A 14348-nucleotide genomic window follows, 5' to 3' on the forward strand; every position below is an offset into this window, starting at 1 on the left:
CCCGCTTCATCGTCGTTTGCTTCGGCATGATTGTGTTTTTCTTTTTCTAATTATCTAGTGAAACTGAATTGTAAGTACAATCATTTCATTGAATTCAATTGTGAATTAAAGGATCTTGGTGTCACCACGCCTCCGATTACCCGAGTGCCGGGACTGAAGGGCGTAAGTGCGGGAATTCATTTTCCCAAGAATGATACCTCGTATTGCGTATGCTCGGTGCCGAGGCGGGAGCACTCTCAGAGCGTATATTGGGTTGGAATGTGTAGATGAAAATCGTAAGTAAGTGCTCTTTTCATTTATATTTTTTTGACCTGTATGCCCGTTGCCGAACGAATGCGCTCGGCACGGAAACTTATTTAGTATGGAAGTGGAATCGCAAGTACAGTATTCTTTTTCATTTTCATATATTATTTTGATTGTAGCAATACTCATTTTGGATCAGTTTCCGAGCTTACCCGGAAATTGACCCTTCCCCCTTTTTATTTTTGAATGAAGTGAAATCGCAGTGCAGTTCTTTTTCATTTTTCATTTTTTATTGAGATTGCATTGTTTACTGGATCAATGTTTCCGCGATTCCCCGGGGATGGGGATTGATCCTTCCCCTTTTTATTTTGTATGAAGTGAAATCGCAAGCGCAGTAGTCTTTTCATTTTCATATATTTTTGATTGCATCAATTCATTATGGATCAAGGTTTCCAGAAACCTTGATCCATAAAGGTAAGGAATTGATCCTTTCACCCTTGCGCTCGGTACCTAGGGCGCAAATGCGCTCGATCCGAGCCCTTATTCATTGTGAAGTGAATCGTATGCAAGATGCATTTTCATTTTGTTCCTTATTATTGATTGCATCAATATTATTTGGTTCAAGTTCCGCTCAGTCAGGGAATTGATTCCTTATGCCCTTGCATTCGGGCCGATGGCACGATTGCTCTCGGGCTCTTATATTGTTGTTGGGTACATGGGTACTGTGCGGGGGTGGGGAACGAGACCCCCCCCCCCCGCTCAGCTCCCACAGATGGCCCTTCCCCTTGGGGGGGGGGTGGGGGGGGGGAGGTTATCGGCGTTCTTCTCCTCGCCGATTCCGTCGAGCGCGGGGGAGGGCGCTCGGTGCCCGATGTACAATTGTATTAGGGGTCTTCCACTCGTTCGGAGAGGGCTGCGCCCCCCCGCGCGAGGGACTTCCCCCCCACTAATCGCTACTACTGTTATTTCCGCAGGTGCTACTGCCACGAGGGTGGACCTTGGTGAGGTATGGGCGTCCTTCCATTTGCAGGGCGTGCTAGTGTCCAGGGCTGCGGTTCTATGTCTGGGCCTACTGCGGTCACCCATGGAGTGGTGACCACGCAACAGGTGACGACGTCCCTCCTCACCTGGTGTACTCGCCTCAGTGGTAACAGTCATTGCCTACAGCGCTGTGAAGTGCCGTTCGCCGTACCGAGAGGGGGGGCGTGCCGCCGCCGCTCGTGGTTGCCGCGCTGCAGCGACCACACTTCCGCTGCCCTAGAGCTCGCCCCTGGACCTGCCGCCGGTACCAGGATGTTGCTGACTGCTGCTCCACTTCCTGTGTTTCCGGTGCTGCCTGCCGTACCTGCCGATTCTGGGCTGACTGTCCATGCAGTTGCTGCGCTGGCTGTCCCTGCCGTTGCTGCGCTGGCTGTCCCTGCCGTTGCTGCGCTGGACTGTCCCTACCGATGCTGTGCTGGCTGTGCCTGCTGGTTCCTGAGATGCCCATACCTGCTGATGTCGTCCCTGTTCGTGGTGGTACTACCCCAGACTTTGGTCTGTCTGTACAGGTGCGTCCGGGCCCTGTGGCTTCGGCTACAGCAGCCCCGGCTCCGCCCTGGATAGCAGATCTTACGTCTGTCCTGAGGAAGCTGAGAAGAAGAGGAGGAAGGTGTCGTCGTCGTCGTCTTCATCTTCTTCGTCGTCGGTGCCGCCTGCCTCTTCCCCTCGACTTCTAAGGCTTCACAGCCGAGGAAGAAGAAGGTTGCCTCCTCCCTCCTAAGAAGTCCTCCCTCGGGAGCTTCTCGGGACCCGTCTCACCTCGGTGGGACGGAGGGTTCCTTCCGCTGGTCCTCCTACTCCTTCGGGAGCGGGGCCCGTCTCTTTCTTCCGCAAGGAAGAAGACTACGGGGACCAGAGGGGTACCGGCTAACACCGGTACTTCCTCGCCTGGTGTCAGTGGTTCTGCCACTGATCAGGGTCCGTCTCGGCCTCTCGTTCGCGGGAGGTACCGAGTGTACGGTCGCCTACCAGCGACCGTGCAGCCAGGAACCAGACCTCTGAGTCCGCTCAGCGTTCAGGTTCACGGCACGGGGCGGAAGACTGGTGACAGCCGCTCAGGCGACTCTCACCAGACCAGCTCTCACTCTCGCGGCGACAGCTGGCTACCCGGGGACGTGACGGTCCACGACCGACCACGGAACTGAGGCTGGGAAGAGGTCCTCCCGTTCGCCGGTGCCAGCCACGGCTGGAACCAGCGACGTGACGTGCCGTGAGGACAAGCACCGGTCTCACTGTGACAGTGGAGCCTGCAGGTCGCCTGACCGTCGCCCTCACAGAAAGCGACCGGGTACGGCAACCAGCACCAGCTCTTCTGACACTCGAGATCGGGGCCCCCGCTGTGCTCAGTCCAGCCGTTCTCCACAGCGAGACGGTTCGACCAGGCCTGCCAGCTCGATCGCCACCGCGGGTTGACGATCGCCTGCAGCCCTCCAAGCCTGCTGGTCTGCCAGCGAGCAACGAGGGAGCGTCAGTCTGCCTCTCCCGTACCTTCAACCTCCTCGGGTTACACCGGGAGGAGCGAGGTGGTATTGAGGAGTGATCGTGAGGGGTGCGCCCCTCATGATCCCACCACAACGCCCTACGTGCCAGGCACGGTTCTTGGACCGGCCAGGACGTATGCGCAAGTGGTATGGGAAAGACCGAGAGGGCTGTCGCTGTTCCCCCTTCTTAGGAGGAAGGTTCTCGGAATATGCTCTTGTTCGAAGGGCTTAACGGTCCCACTCTGCAAGATGCTGTGACTTCCGAGATCCAGAGGAACTTGCCGAGGTTATGGCGCTGATTCGTCAGCACAATGACCTCGGGGAAGGATCGCCGCCCTCCCACCAGCAGAGCCACGTCTCGGCTCGAGGTCGTTTTTGGGGCCCGAGAGGGAAACCCAAATCGACGGTGGGGTACTGCCGCGATCGGAGCTTGCCGACTGTGTTGAACCAGGTAGTCTCTCGTCTCCGGACAAGAAGGCTCTCTCAGTTCTAGACGGTCGAACAAGCTACTTCACCTCCTCTACTGCGACAGATGGCGTTTTCTTACGTGTCTTCGGACACCGTATTTAAATACCCCTTCGGTCCTCCTGAGGTTTCGACCTCGACGAGGACTGGAATGAGTCGGACGGTATCGGCTCTCTCCTGTCAGGTGCGATCAGACCCACCCAGACGACGTTCACAGTGGCGGCAGACACTTACCTACAGTATGAGTTCGTAACCCTCCTCGGGAAAAACGTTTCTCTGACGATACGTTTTCCCAGGCTCTGAGAGGCCACCGCCGTAAGGCGATGGCTGCTCCTTTTCTTCTCCAACTGCTAGATCCGCTGGGAAGACGAGCCAGTATCCAATTCCTCCCCCATTCCCTCTCTCCTTACGGCTACGAGAGAAAGGGGAGGGTATCCTACAGAGATTTCTCTGTAAGATCCCACGTTTAGGGGCTGCGCTACCGGGGGGGACCTTCGGGTCCCTACCTGACGTAAGCCCCGGTCATTGAGGAGGGATCCTGCCCCTTTCTCGATTTCTACGGGAATCGAGAGGACCACCAGCCGATATCGTCATGACGAATTCGGTGGGGGTTTCGCAGAGTGCTTAGAATTCTACGGAATTTCTAGCGCACTCGAGTGTTCGAGTTTTTTACGATCTCCAAACACTTAGGCGAGACCACGGTCAGAGTGAGCCGAGAATCCCCGATAATTGTTACACGATAATCGGGAACCTCGCTTATGCTCGAATTCCTGTAATTTCTTATTTCTAGCATTTGGAAGAAGACTGCTGCTGAAAAGAAGAGTATCTCACAGTAGGCGCTTAACCTGGAATAGAGAAGAAACGGACGGGAACTTCCAGTTTGGCTTGAACTATCGTCTTCGGTATTCTGTTTTACCATTGAAGCTTTCCTTTGGGAAAGACTTCTCCTTCACTCTCTTGACTAGTAGAACGAAGGCGGTCGATCTCCAATCCTTATTTCTCATTCCTATAGGGGAAAAGATTTTAGGATGGAGGTCGTGGTACAGAACCTACAAATATACTACGTATATTACCCTCGCGACATGAATTCTTTAACAGTTGAATTGTCCGTGGGGTAGGCGCATACCGTAGTTAACTCTACGGTTTGTGACCGAGACGAATTGTATCTTAATTGAACTGCAACTCGGGGTTGCCTGCAACCTCCCAGCAGTTATCAGTTTCGATTTTAGATACTTGGTATTGTCATGACAACACCAATTCAGCTTTTGTATTTACCGAAATCCGTTTCGGTTAAATATAATTGCTCGAGCGTATTCTTTATGCTCGATGGTTCTAGCCGAACGCATTCCTTTGTGGAATAATGGATTACCTGGCAACTCAGGATGACGAGTCACCGAGAGCTACTGCGTATTGAACTGCCTGATAGCGGCTCAGTATCAGCTATGGTCTCTGGAGATACACGGTCGGTTACGTCTCTCTCTCCCCTGGTTGGATTGACTACCGACGTATCTCTGCCCAACAATCATGGACTTAGGTCTCTGATTAACGGGGATTCTCGCAATATGAAGGACCATCTACTGCTGTGACGCTCGATTTCATCGCCGGCGACATTGCGAGAATTTTCAACAGAGATATCTCTTGGACTCTTTCATCCTTTCTGTTTACCGCACGGTAACAGAAGTCTGTACTAGTCAACCGCTGCATCGCACTGCGATAATGCGAATGATTTTTGCAGACATCTGAGTTTGTCTTCAAAATATCTTGTATTCGTAGGTGTGCAATTTCATTGCTCGCCAGCCCCGAAATTAAACAGATATGTCAGAAGACATCGCCTACTCTCCGACCTGACAGCTCTACTTCCAAATGTTCAGCCCATGAGAAGCAGTTCTTCAGCCAGTAGTTCCCTGTCTTCATTACTCGAAGCGCTCCGCTTTTATTGCAACTACGATCCTCACCGGACAGCAATCAATAGCGGTTAGCGTTCTCAGTCTTGGTAGCACAGGTTCAGAATCTTGAGAATCCTTCTCTCGGTTCAGCTGTGAAGGAGTAGGTTGCATTTTCTGTACACCTTCGTCTTCAACGTCACATAGTGTTGTTTTCTCCTTACCCGAGAATCAACTATACTATGAGATATCTTGCCATCAAGGACCTCGGTCTCTAGAAGGCAATTGACTTTCGCCTGTTGGGCACATGCCTTAAGAGAGTCATCACCTTGCCTTCTGGCATCGGTGACGAACAAATTATTTGTTTAGTCTCTTGGCATAACCCTGTTAAGGCGAAGGTCACGTGACGTTGCTCGGGTGCTTGGACAACTTGCCTCCTACCGAACGCAGTCAGTAGGCAGCTGTCAGAGCGCCCAAGTCTGTTACGAACTTCGCTGTGGACTTAGTTCGGTTGTTCCATAACAATCTTTTCTTCGTCCTAACGGCTTGTCACAGTACCCATACCATCGACACCCACCATTGAGTGTCGGTGTCCTATCCACTACCGAGAACAACAACTTCGCTGCAGACGGATAGACCAGTATGGGTACAGGACATCACCGAAGTCGAGAAGAGGGATAGGTCATACGACAATTCCCTTCTTTTCCTCTGAGGTAATTGCATGACTTTAACTGCGAAGTCAAGCATCCAGGGGATGGGGATTCGTGACGCTCGATTTCGTACCGAATTCGTAGCGAAGACTCTGAACCCTTCGGTTTCCTGACGATCGGTTAGAGTCCTTCACAATCCCCTCCCTAATGGACTTCACCGCCTTCGATGCGAAGGAGATGCTGCTTTGTCCTGTGAAAGCGCGACCGCGCTTTCTGAAGAAACTCGACATCCCAGGCTGAGTGTTGAAGACTCTTCGTCAGCACCAAGATGACCTAGAAGTACACTCCCTCGAGTTACACAAGAACTTCTCCTGGGCGCAGGTACTGAAGGCAGGGGTCTGGTACAACCAGACCACTGGGCACCTCCTTCTACCTTTTGGATATTGCCCACAGGTCCTTGGATCGTTTTCCTTAGGACCCGTGGTGGCTGCTCAACACGTTGTCTAGCTAAACCCAGACCCTAGCAGGCTGAACAGCATCGAGTCCTGGTGTGACTGTAAGATAGATAAGTGAATGAGAGAGTGACTGGCGTCTCTCCTATCTTTTTCTACCCCTCTACCTGTGGGTAGAGGGATACGGTCATCACCTTGCTGGATAAGGACGAGATGCCGGTGAGCTACTCGACAGAGCCCCATCCTATCCCTTTCACTAGGGATGGGAGCGAATATCCACCACTTCCTCCTACAGGGGGGGAAGTGGATGCCAACAAGAGACAAACCATAACGTTGTTGCCTCTTGCAAATAGGAACTTGTTCTTGTTGCTGGTACGAAGAGATACGCTTGCCTCTCTCTTAGTACTTGGTCCAGAGGTCTGACCATTGATCCTGCGGTGCACACCCCGATCAATCGGACAGAGGCTTGATCCCTCCCTCGCTCTTACGACCAGGGAGGCTTCCAATTGGTTGGGCGAACACCAGTCTGTTCACAAAAGACTCAGATTCCACCCACCAAGAAGTGAGTCTTCCTATTGTAAAAGGACCGAAGGTTTGTATGCCGTGTCGGAACAAATGACAATTTGTCCAAATTGCATTTTTTCCTAACTATACAAACCTGAGGTCCTTTTACACATAGCCCCACCTCATGCCACCCCTCACTCTGCAGTTTTTGCTTGGGCCAAAAGCAAAAGTGAGTTGTTACCTACCAGTCGCTCGCGCGCAGCCTGTCGGACAAGCAGTTAACTACCGAACCCCTTGTTCGAAAGCTTACGACCTATCCAGCTGCCGCTAGTACCTTCCTATTGTAAAAGGACCTCAGGTTTGTATAGTTAGGAAAAATGCAATTTTGGACAAATTGTCATTTTTGTTGTATATTTTTTCATCCCCAAACCTGCGACAGGTTTTGAAGTTGTATGCCTGGGAAGTGGCCTTTGGAAAACGAGTTGAGCTTGTACGGAAAGAGGAGATAATGAGCCTTCGTAGGAAGGCCTACCTGGAGGCTGCCGTGTCCTTCATCTGGCTAACGACACCTTACCTGGTAAATGCTTAATTTAGTTTCCATATTTGTGTGATGCTTACATATGTATTGTTACTGGTATGAATGTAATTATGTGTATGAGTTCCCCCTTTTGTTTCTGTTGCACAGGTTGCCTTGTCAACTTTCACGACGTACCTGCTCGTTTCTGACAAAAACATCTTGGATGCTCAGACCGTTTTTGTCTCCATCTCTCTCTACAACATAATGCAGTCTCCACTTCAACAGCTGCCAAGCGTTCTGGCACAATGCATACAGGTGTTTGATATCCTTTTTTAAAATAATTTTACTTCACTGATATAGGCTCTGCTTTTGTATGTAGAGCAGTTAGACTTGATTCATTTTAACCAAACCAAACATCAGATTTACAGTACGTATAATCTTAAAAAAACGAGCAAGAATTAGTTGTAATTAAGTCATCAAAAGCTTTTGAATACAAACTCTGTTTGGTTTGTTACTGGCAAAGGCCTTTAACCCGAAGATGGTGTGATTATTAAGATTTTTAGAACTCTTCTAATTTTGTCATTTTTTTTTTTAAGTATCATGAGCCACTTTCTTGAGTTATAAAATAGCAAATGCTGTTTCTCACACCTTTTTTTATGTTTCAGGCAAAGGTATCTCTAGAGAGGCTGGATAATTTCTTTCATGCAAGTGAAGTCGACTGCCTCGCCGTTCAAAAAGATGACAGTACAAGTAAGTGTTATTAATTGAAATTAATATTAATCAAACCAGTTATGTACTGTAATCTACAAAAATGCATAATTGTCGGCAAAACATAAGTAAGCAATAAATAATAGAAACTACATATTATTAGCTTGAATGTACAAAGTTCAGTGCTACGTAAAAAAGATAAAAGCAGTCCTATGAATTAAGAATAACTTGTAGACCTGGACTGAGGACTGGGTAGTGGGTTAGAATCGCAAGTTGTCTAGAAATAAGTCTTCTATTCAGTAATACTGTGCTAAGACTGTCAACTTCTAGCTTACTCTGTGGCAATGAAATATAAAACTTATTTGCACTTTAGTACGTCTCATGGCATTCTGAAAGTCTCTTTGTTTTGAAGCCTATGCGGTTGCCGTGAAAGGTGGGAATTTCATGTGGGATAGCGGAGATTGCTTAGATGGGTGGCAGCTGAAAAGTATCGATCTCGAGATCGGTTACGGTCAGTTGGTGGCCGTTGTCGGTCCTGTCGGCGCTGGGAAATCGTCTCTCATCTCGGCCTTACTGGGAGACATAAACAAACGGAGTGGGAGCGTCATTATGAATGTGAGTTTAGTAACAAACTTTTCCATTTTTTATTTCCTTTTCTTTTGTCAAAATTCAAGGGAAGATGCGGTGCATTACTACCCAAACCTATTTACTTTGGAATTATGAATTTCTTTTCTTTCTTTCTCATATGTGTTATTACACGTAATTTATTTCAGATAAATGCCATATTCTTGGAAGCTTTAATTGCAAGTCAGTGGCTCTTGTAGGCTTGTTCTATATGAATAGGGTTCATCTTCTGAATACAGGCAGTCCCCTGGTTACGACGGTCTCGGCTTACGACGTTCCGAGGTTACGACGCATGTTCCAGAGTTACGACGCCTACAAACGCTGATCTGGCAGATGAAATATGACACCAAAAATGCAAAATAATCAATATTTAAAGTTTTTTTGATGAAAAATGCAATAAGAATGCAGTTTACATAGTTTTGAATGCACCTGAAGCATTAAAAGTAAGGTTTTCTTAGGATTTTTGACAATGTTCCGGCTTATGATTTTCGGCTTACGACGCGTCTCAAGAACGGAACCCCCGTTGTAACCCGGGGACTGCCTGTAATAATAATAATAATGATAGTGTGTATTTGGCGGGCAGAGTGGTTTAGCTCATTGATAGACTGGTTAAGCAACATTGGGGCTGGTCAGTCATTGGATATTGGACCACTCTCCTCAGGATTATTCCTTGGGAAAGGATCTCTACCACAATTTCCTTTGTCTACTCAGCTGTAAATGGGTAGGTACCTACATATTCCCAATGGTGTAGGGTCCAGCTATCGGTTAATGGTTCATGTACATGTAACCTCCTCTTCAAGTGCTCCAAAGTTCTTAAAGATTATTAGTAAAAACACAGTGTAAAGATACAATAGTTCACTTATTTCTTTCTTAAAAGTTCCCCATGTCTATTCAGTGTTTTTTGAATTGGCCTGATAGATGTGTACATCCTCAGTTGATGTGCAAATGATTGTGGGCTAGTTATACTTCTATATTTTCAGAGGTTTGTTCATCAATGCATATCGTGGAATTTCTGTCAAAAGGTTGAATGCAGATTTGTTCCGATACGTAATACAAACCATCGGTCCTTTAACAATAGGAAGTAGCTAGCGGCAGCTGGAACGGTCGTAAGCTTCGAACAAGGGGAGAAACGGTAGTTAACTGCTTGTCAGACAGTCGCGCGCCGCGCGACTGGGAGGTAAACAAATCACTTTTGCTTTCGGCCGCGGGTGTGAAAGACGTGTTCGTCATCGCTCTCTGCCCGCTTCATCGTCGTATGCTTTGTTTATATTGTGTTTTCCTACTAATGGTTTGTTTGACTTGAAAATGGAACTGTAAGTACACTGTTTTTCATTTCATTCACTTAATTATGAACCAACATGGAGTTATCGCCGTAGATGCGGCGATTTCCTCTCTTTTTCATGAATTGAACCCTTGAATTATGTCTCGGTGCGAGGGGCGGGCGCGCTCGCGCCGAGTCATGTAATTTGGGCGAAAGTGTGTAATTGAAAAATGTAAGTACTCTTTTCATTATATTTTTGCCCTGTGCGTTCGTTACCGAGAGTGTGATTGCGCTCGGTACGAGCCCTTTTAATTTTGTATAATAGATTGCAATGAAACTGGATTCGCAATTGCAATATTCTTTTCATTTTCATTTATTTATTTGCATGAAATTTAATTTGGATCAATTTTCGTTCTTACCCGGGAATTGATCCTTACGATTTTTTTTATGTGAAATGGAATCGCAAGTGCAGTATTCTGTTTCATTTTCATATATATTTTATGATAGCATCATATTATTGGATCAAGTTTCCGTTCTTACCCGGGAATTGATCTTTTCCCCTTTAAGTTCTATGAAGTGAATCGCAAGGGCAGTATTCTGTTTCATTTTCATATTACTTTTCACTGCTGTGCGGGGGTAGGGGAAGCGAAGGTCTGCCAGGAAGTCGTCGGAAAGCTCGCCCGCGACTCCCTTGGTATCCGATTCTTCGTCTTCCTTCCTGCCCCCCACCGCTCAGCTTCTTCGTTGTATTTTGTATTTGGGTCTTCCTTGCGTTAGGGGTGGGGCATGTCTTCCCCCCGTGCGTGAGGGAACCCCTCTTACTAATCTATCTATGTACCGCAGGTGCTACATCCGTGGGAGACGACCTTGGACAGGTATGGACCACCGCGGAGGCAGGGCGTGCCTAGCATCCACGGGCTGCTGCAGCGTCTAGCGAGGTCTGGGGCGGTCTCCACTACTACCACGGCCGCTTATGCTGCTCCCCCCCCCTCCTGTCTACACTCCCCATGCTGTGTCGATGACGCCGTCTGCCGCTACTAGGGCCGCCGCCGTACCGAGGTGGGGTTGCCGCCGCCGCCTGTTTTCTTCGTGTTGCCTGCCCCAGACTTCCGCTGTTCCAGCAGCTCGCCCCTGGACCGGCCGCCAGGAACCAGGTTCCGCTGGCTGCCGATGATTCTACGAGGCGATCGCTGGGCCTGCCGTACCTGCCGCTGATGTGATTCCCGCTGTTGGCTTGGCTGTCCCTTCTGGGTCTACCGCTGCCGCTGTTCCTGCCGCTCGTGAGCTGGTTGCTGTTCCTGTCGCTCCTGGTTCCTGAGCCTGTCCATGCTGGTCCTGCCCACGGTGTGTCTTCCCCAGTCCCAGGTCCTTCCGGACAGGTGCAGTCGGGCCGTGTTGCTTCGGCAATAGCCCCGGCTCGGCCTGGATGGAGGACCTGACGACTGTCCTGCGTGAGCTGACGAGGAAGAGGAGAAGAGGAAGCTGTCATCTTCGTCTTCATCGTCTGCTGCTGCCTCTTCCCCTTCGACTTCTAAGGCCCATAAGCCGAAGAAGAAGAAGGACTGCCTTCCCACCTTCCCCCTAAGAAGTCTCCTTCGGGAACTTCTAAGGGCCCGTCCCACCCGGTGGGACGGGTGGGGGTCCTTCTGCTGGTCCTCCTGCTCCTTCGGGAGCGGGGCCCGTCTCCCCTTCCGTAAGAAAGAGATAGACGGGGGACCAGAGGAGTATCGGTTAGCAATGGTACTTCCTCGCCTGGTGCTAGCGGCGATGCCGCTACGCCAGGTTCCGGCTCGGTCTCTCGTTCGCGAGAGATCCCGAGTGTACGTTCTCCCTCGGGAGACCGTGCAGCCAAGTTTCGGCGCCAGAGTTCGCTCGGCGCCAAGACGCGGCACGGAGCAGAAGGCTGGTGAGAGACGCTCAGGTGACTCTTGCCAGGCCAGCGGCCGCTCTTGCAGCGACCAGCTTTGGGTGGTAACCCGGTTTTCCCCCCTAAGAAGGCTCCTTCGGGACCTTCTAAGGGCCCGTCTCGCTCCGGCGATTCGGGGAGCTCTTCTGCTGGTCCTCCTGCTCCCTCGGGAACAGGGCCCGTCTTTTCTTCTACCAAGGAGAAGAAGACGGGGACAGAGGAGTACCAGCTTCGGCTGGCACTTCCTCGCCTGGTTCTAGCGGTTCTGCCGCTAAACCAGTATCCGCCTCGGCTTCTCGTTTAGCGAGAAGTACCGAGTGGACGGTCTCCCGCGGGAGACCGTCCAGCCAAAGTCTTGACACTCGAGCTCCGCTCGCCGCCAAGACCGAAGCGCGGAGCAGAAGACTGGCGAGTGTCGTGCAGACGACTCTCGCTAGGCCAGTGGACGCTCTCGCAGCGACCAGCTGGCTGCTCGGGTTGACGTGACGGTCGCTGACCAGCCACGGTTAAGGCGAGGAAGGGGTCCCCGCGGTCGTCGGTACCAGCCACGGCTGGTACCAGCGGCTCGACGCGCCGAGAGGACGCTCGCCGGTCTCACCGCGACAACGAGCCTAGCAGGTCACCTGACGCCGCTCCCATCGGGACCGGGCGGAGACGGTAACCAGCAACAGCTCGCCTGACGCTAGAGATCAGCGTCGACGTTCTCAGCCGAGCCTCTCGCCCCAGGCGAGCGGCAAGGCTAGGCCTGCTGCTCGATCGCCACTGCGGGTGGACGATCAGCAGCAGCCCTCCAAGCACGCTGGTCCTGCCAGCGAGCTAGGGGGGAGCGTCAGGTCTGCCTCTCCTGTACCTTCAACCTCCTCGGGCTACACCGGGAGGAGCGAGGTACCTATGAGTGATCGCGAGAGGTGCGCCGCTCGCGATCCCCGCTATGACGCCGTATGGACCAGCACGGTTCTAGGACCGACCATGATATACGCGCAAGTAGCTGGAGGCGACCGTCAGGGGTCTGCCGCTGTTCCTCCTTCTGAAGGAGGAGTATCTCGGGATCTGTTCTTGCTGGAGGACTGGGACGGTCCTACTCCCGCAAGACGCGGTTACTCCCGGATACAGAGGAATTTGCAGAAGTCATTAAGCTGGTTCGTCAGCATAATGACCTTGCGGAAGGATTGCCGCTCCCACCAGCAGAGCCCACGTCTCTGCTCGAGTCGTTTTGGGGCCCGAGAGGGAACCCAAACCGACGGTGGGTCTGCCGCGATCGGAGCTTGCCGATTCTGTCTCGAACCAGTCTCTCTCGTCTCCGGACAAGAAGGCTCTCTCAGTTCTGGCCGGTCGATCAAGCTACTTCCACCTCCTCTACTGCGACAGCGGCGTTTCTACGTGTCTTCGGACACCGTATTTAAATACTCCTTCGGTCCTCCTGAGAGGTTTCGACCTCGACGAGGACTGGAATGAGTCGGAGGACGGTATCGGCTCTCTCCTGTCAGGTGTCGATCAGCACCACCAGACGACGTTCACAGTGTCGGCAGACCCTTACCTACAGTGAGAGTTCGTAACCCTCCGCGGGAAAACGTTTTCTCCTGACGATACGTTTTCCCAGACTCTGAGAGGCCATCGCCGCAAGGCGATGGCTGCTCCTACTCTTCTCCAACTGCTAGTTCCACTGGGAAGGCGAGCGAGTATCCAATTCCTCCCCCATTCCCTCTCTCCTTACATTTGTTACGAGGGAAAGGGGAGGGATCCTACAGAGAGGGGGGGGGTTTCTCTGTAGATCCCACTTTCGTTCGGGACTGCGCTACCGGGGGGACCTTCGGGTCCTACCTGACGTAAGCCCCGGTCGTTGAGGAGGAATCCTGCCCCATTCTCGATTTCTATGGGAATCGAGAGGACCACCAGCCGATATCGTTTGACGAATTCGGTGTTTCGCAGACTGCTTAGAATTCTACGGAATTTCTAACGCATTCAGTGTTCGAGTTTTTTACGATCTCCAAACACTTACGCGAGACCACGGTCCAAAGTGAGCGAGACGAGAATCCCCGATATACACGATAATCGGGAACCTCGCCTATGCTCGAATTCCTGGAATTTCTAGCATTGGGAAGAAGACTGCTGCTGAAAGAAAACTATCTCACAGTAGGCGACCAACCTAGAATAGAGAAGATCGGACGGGAATATCCAGTTTGGCTTGAACTATCTCCTTAGTATTCTGTTCACGCCATTGAAGCTTTCCTTCGAGGAAGACTTCTCCTTCACTCTCTTTGATAGAGATCGAAGGTGGTCGATCTCCAATCCTTATTTTGTTTTCTTGAAGGAAAGAATTTAGGATGGAGATCGTTGTTCAGAATCCTACAAATATACTACGTATATTAACCTCGCGACATGATTCTACTAAGCAGTTGAATTGTCCGAGGGGTAGGCGCATATCCTAGTTAATCTACGGATTGCGACTTATAAGAGAAGTATTCTAATTGAACTGCAACTCGGGGTTGCCTGCAACCTCCCAGGAGTTTTCAGTTTCAAATTTTATATACTTATGGTTTTGGTCACGACAACACCATTTCAACTTTTATATACTTATGGTTTTGTCACGACAACACCATTTCAACTTTTATA

At 50.6% G+C, this 14348-nt stretch overlaps 1 pseudogene; it reads left to right on the forward strand.

The window, feature by feature from the left end:
* The window catches only part of LOC135204638 (multidrug resistance-associated protein 1-like), a 93792-nt pseudogene that overhangs the window by 4494 nt on the left and 74950 nt on the right, over positions 1-14348 (forward strand).

Source organism: Macrobrachium nipponense, chromosome 47, assembly GCF_015104395.2.
Source record: "Macrobrachium nipponense isolate FS-2020 chromosome 47, ASM1510439v2, whole genome shotgun sequence".
Taxonomy (NCBI): Eukaryota; Metazoa; Arthropoda; class Malacostraca; order Decapoda; family Palaemonidae; genus Macrobrachium; species Macrobrachium nipponense.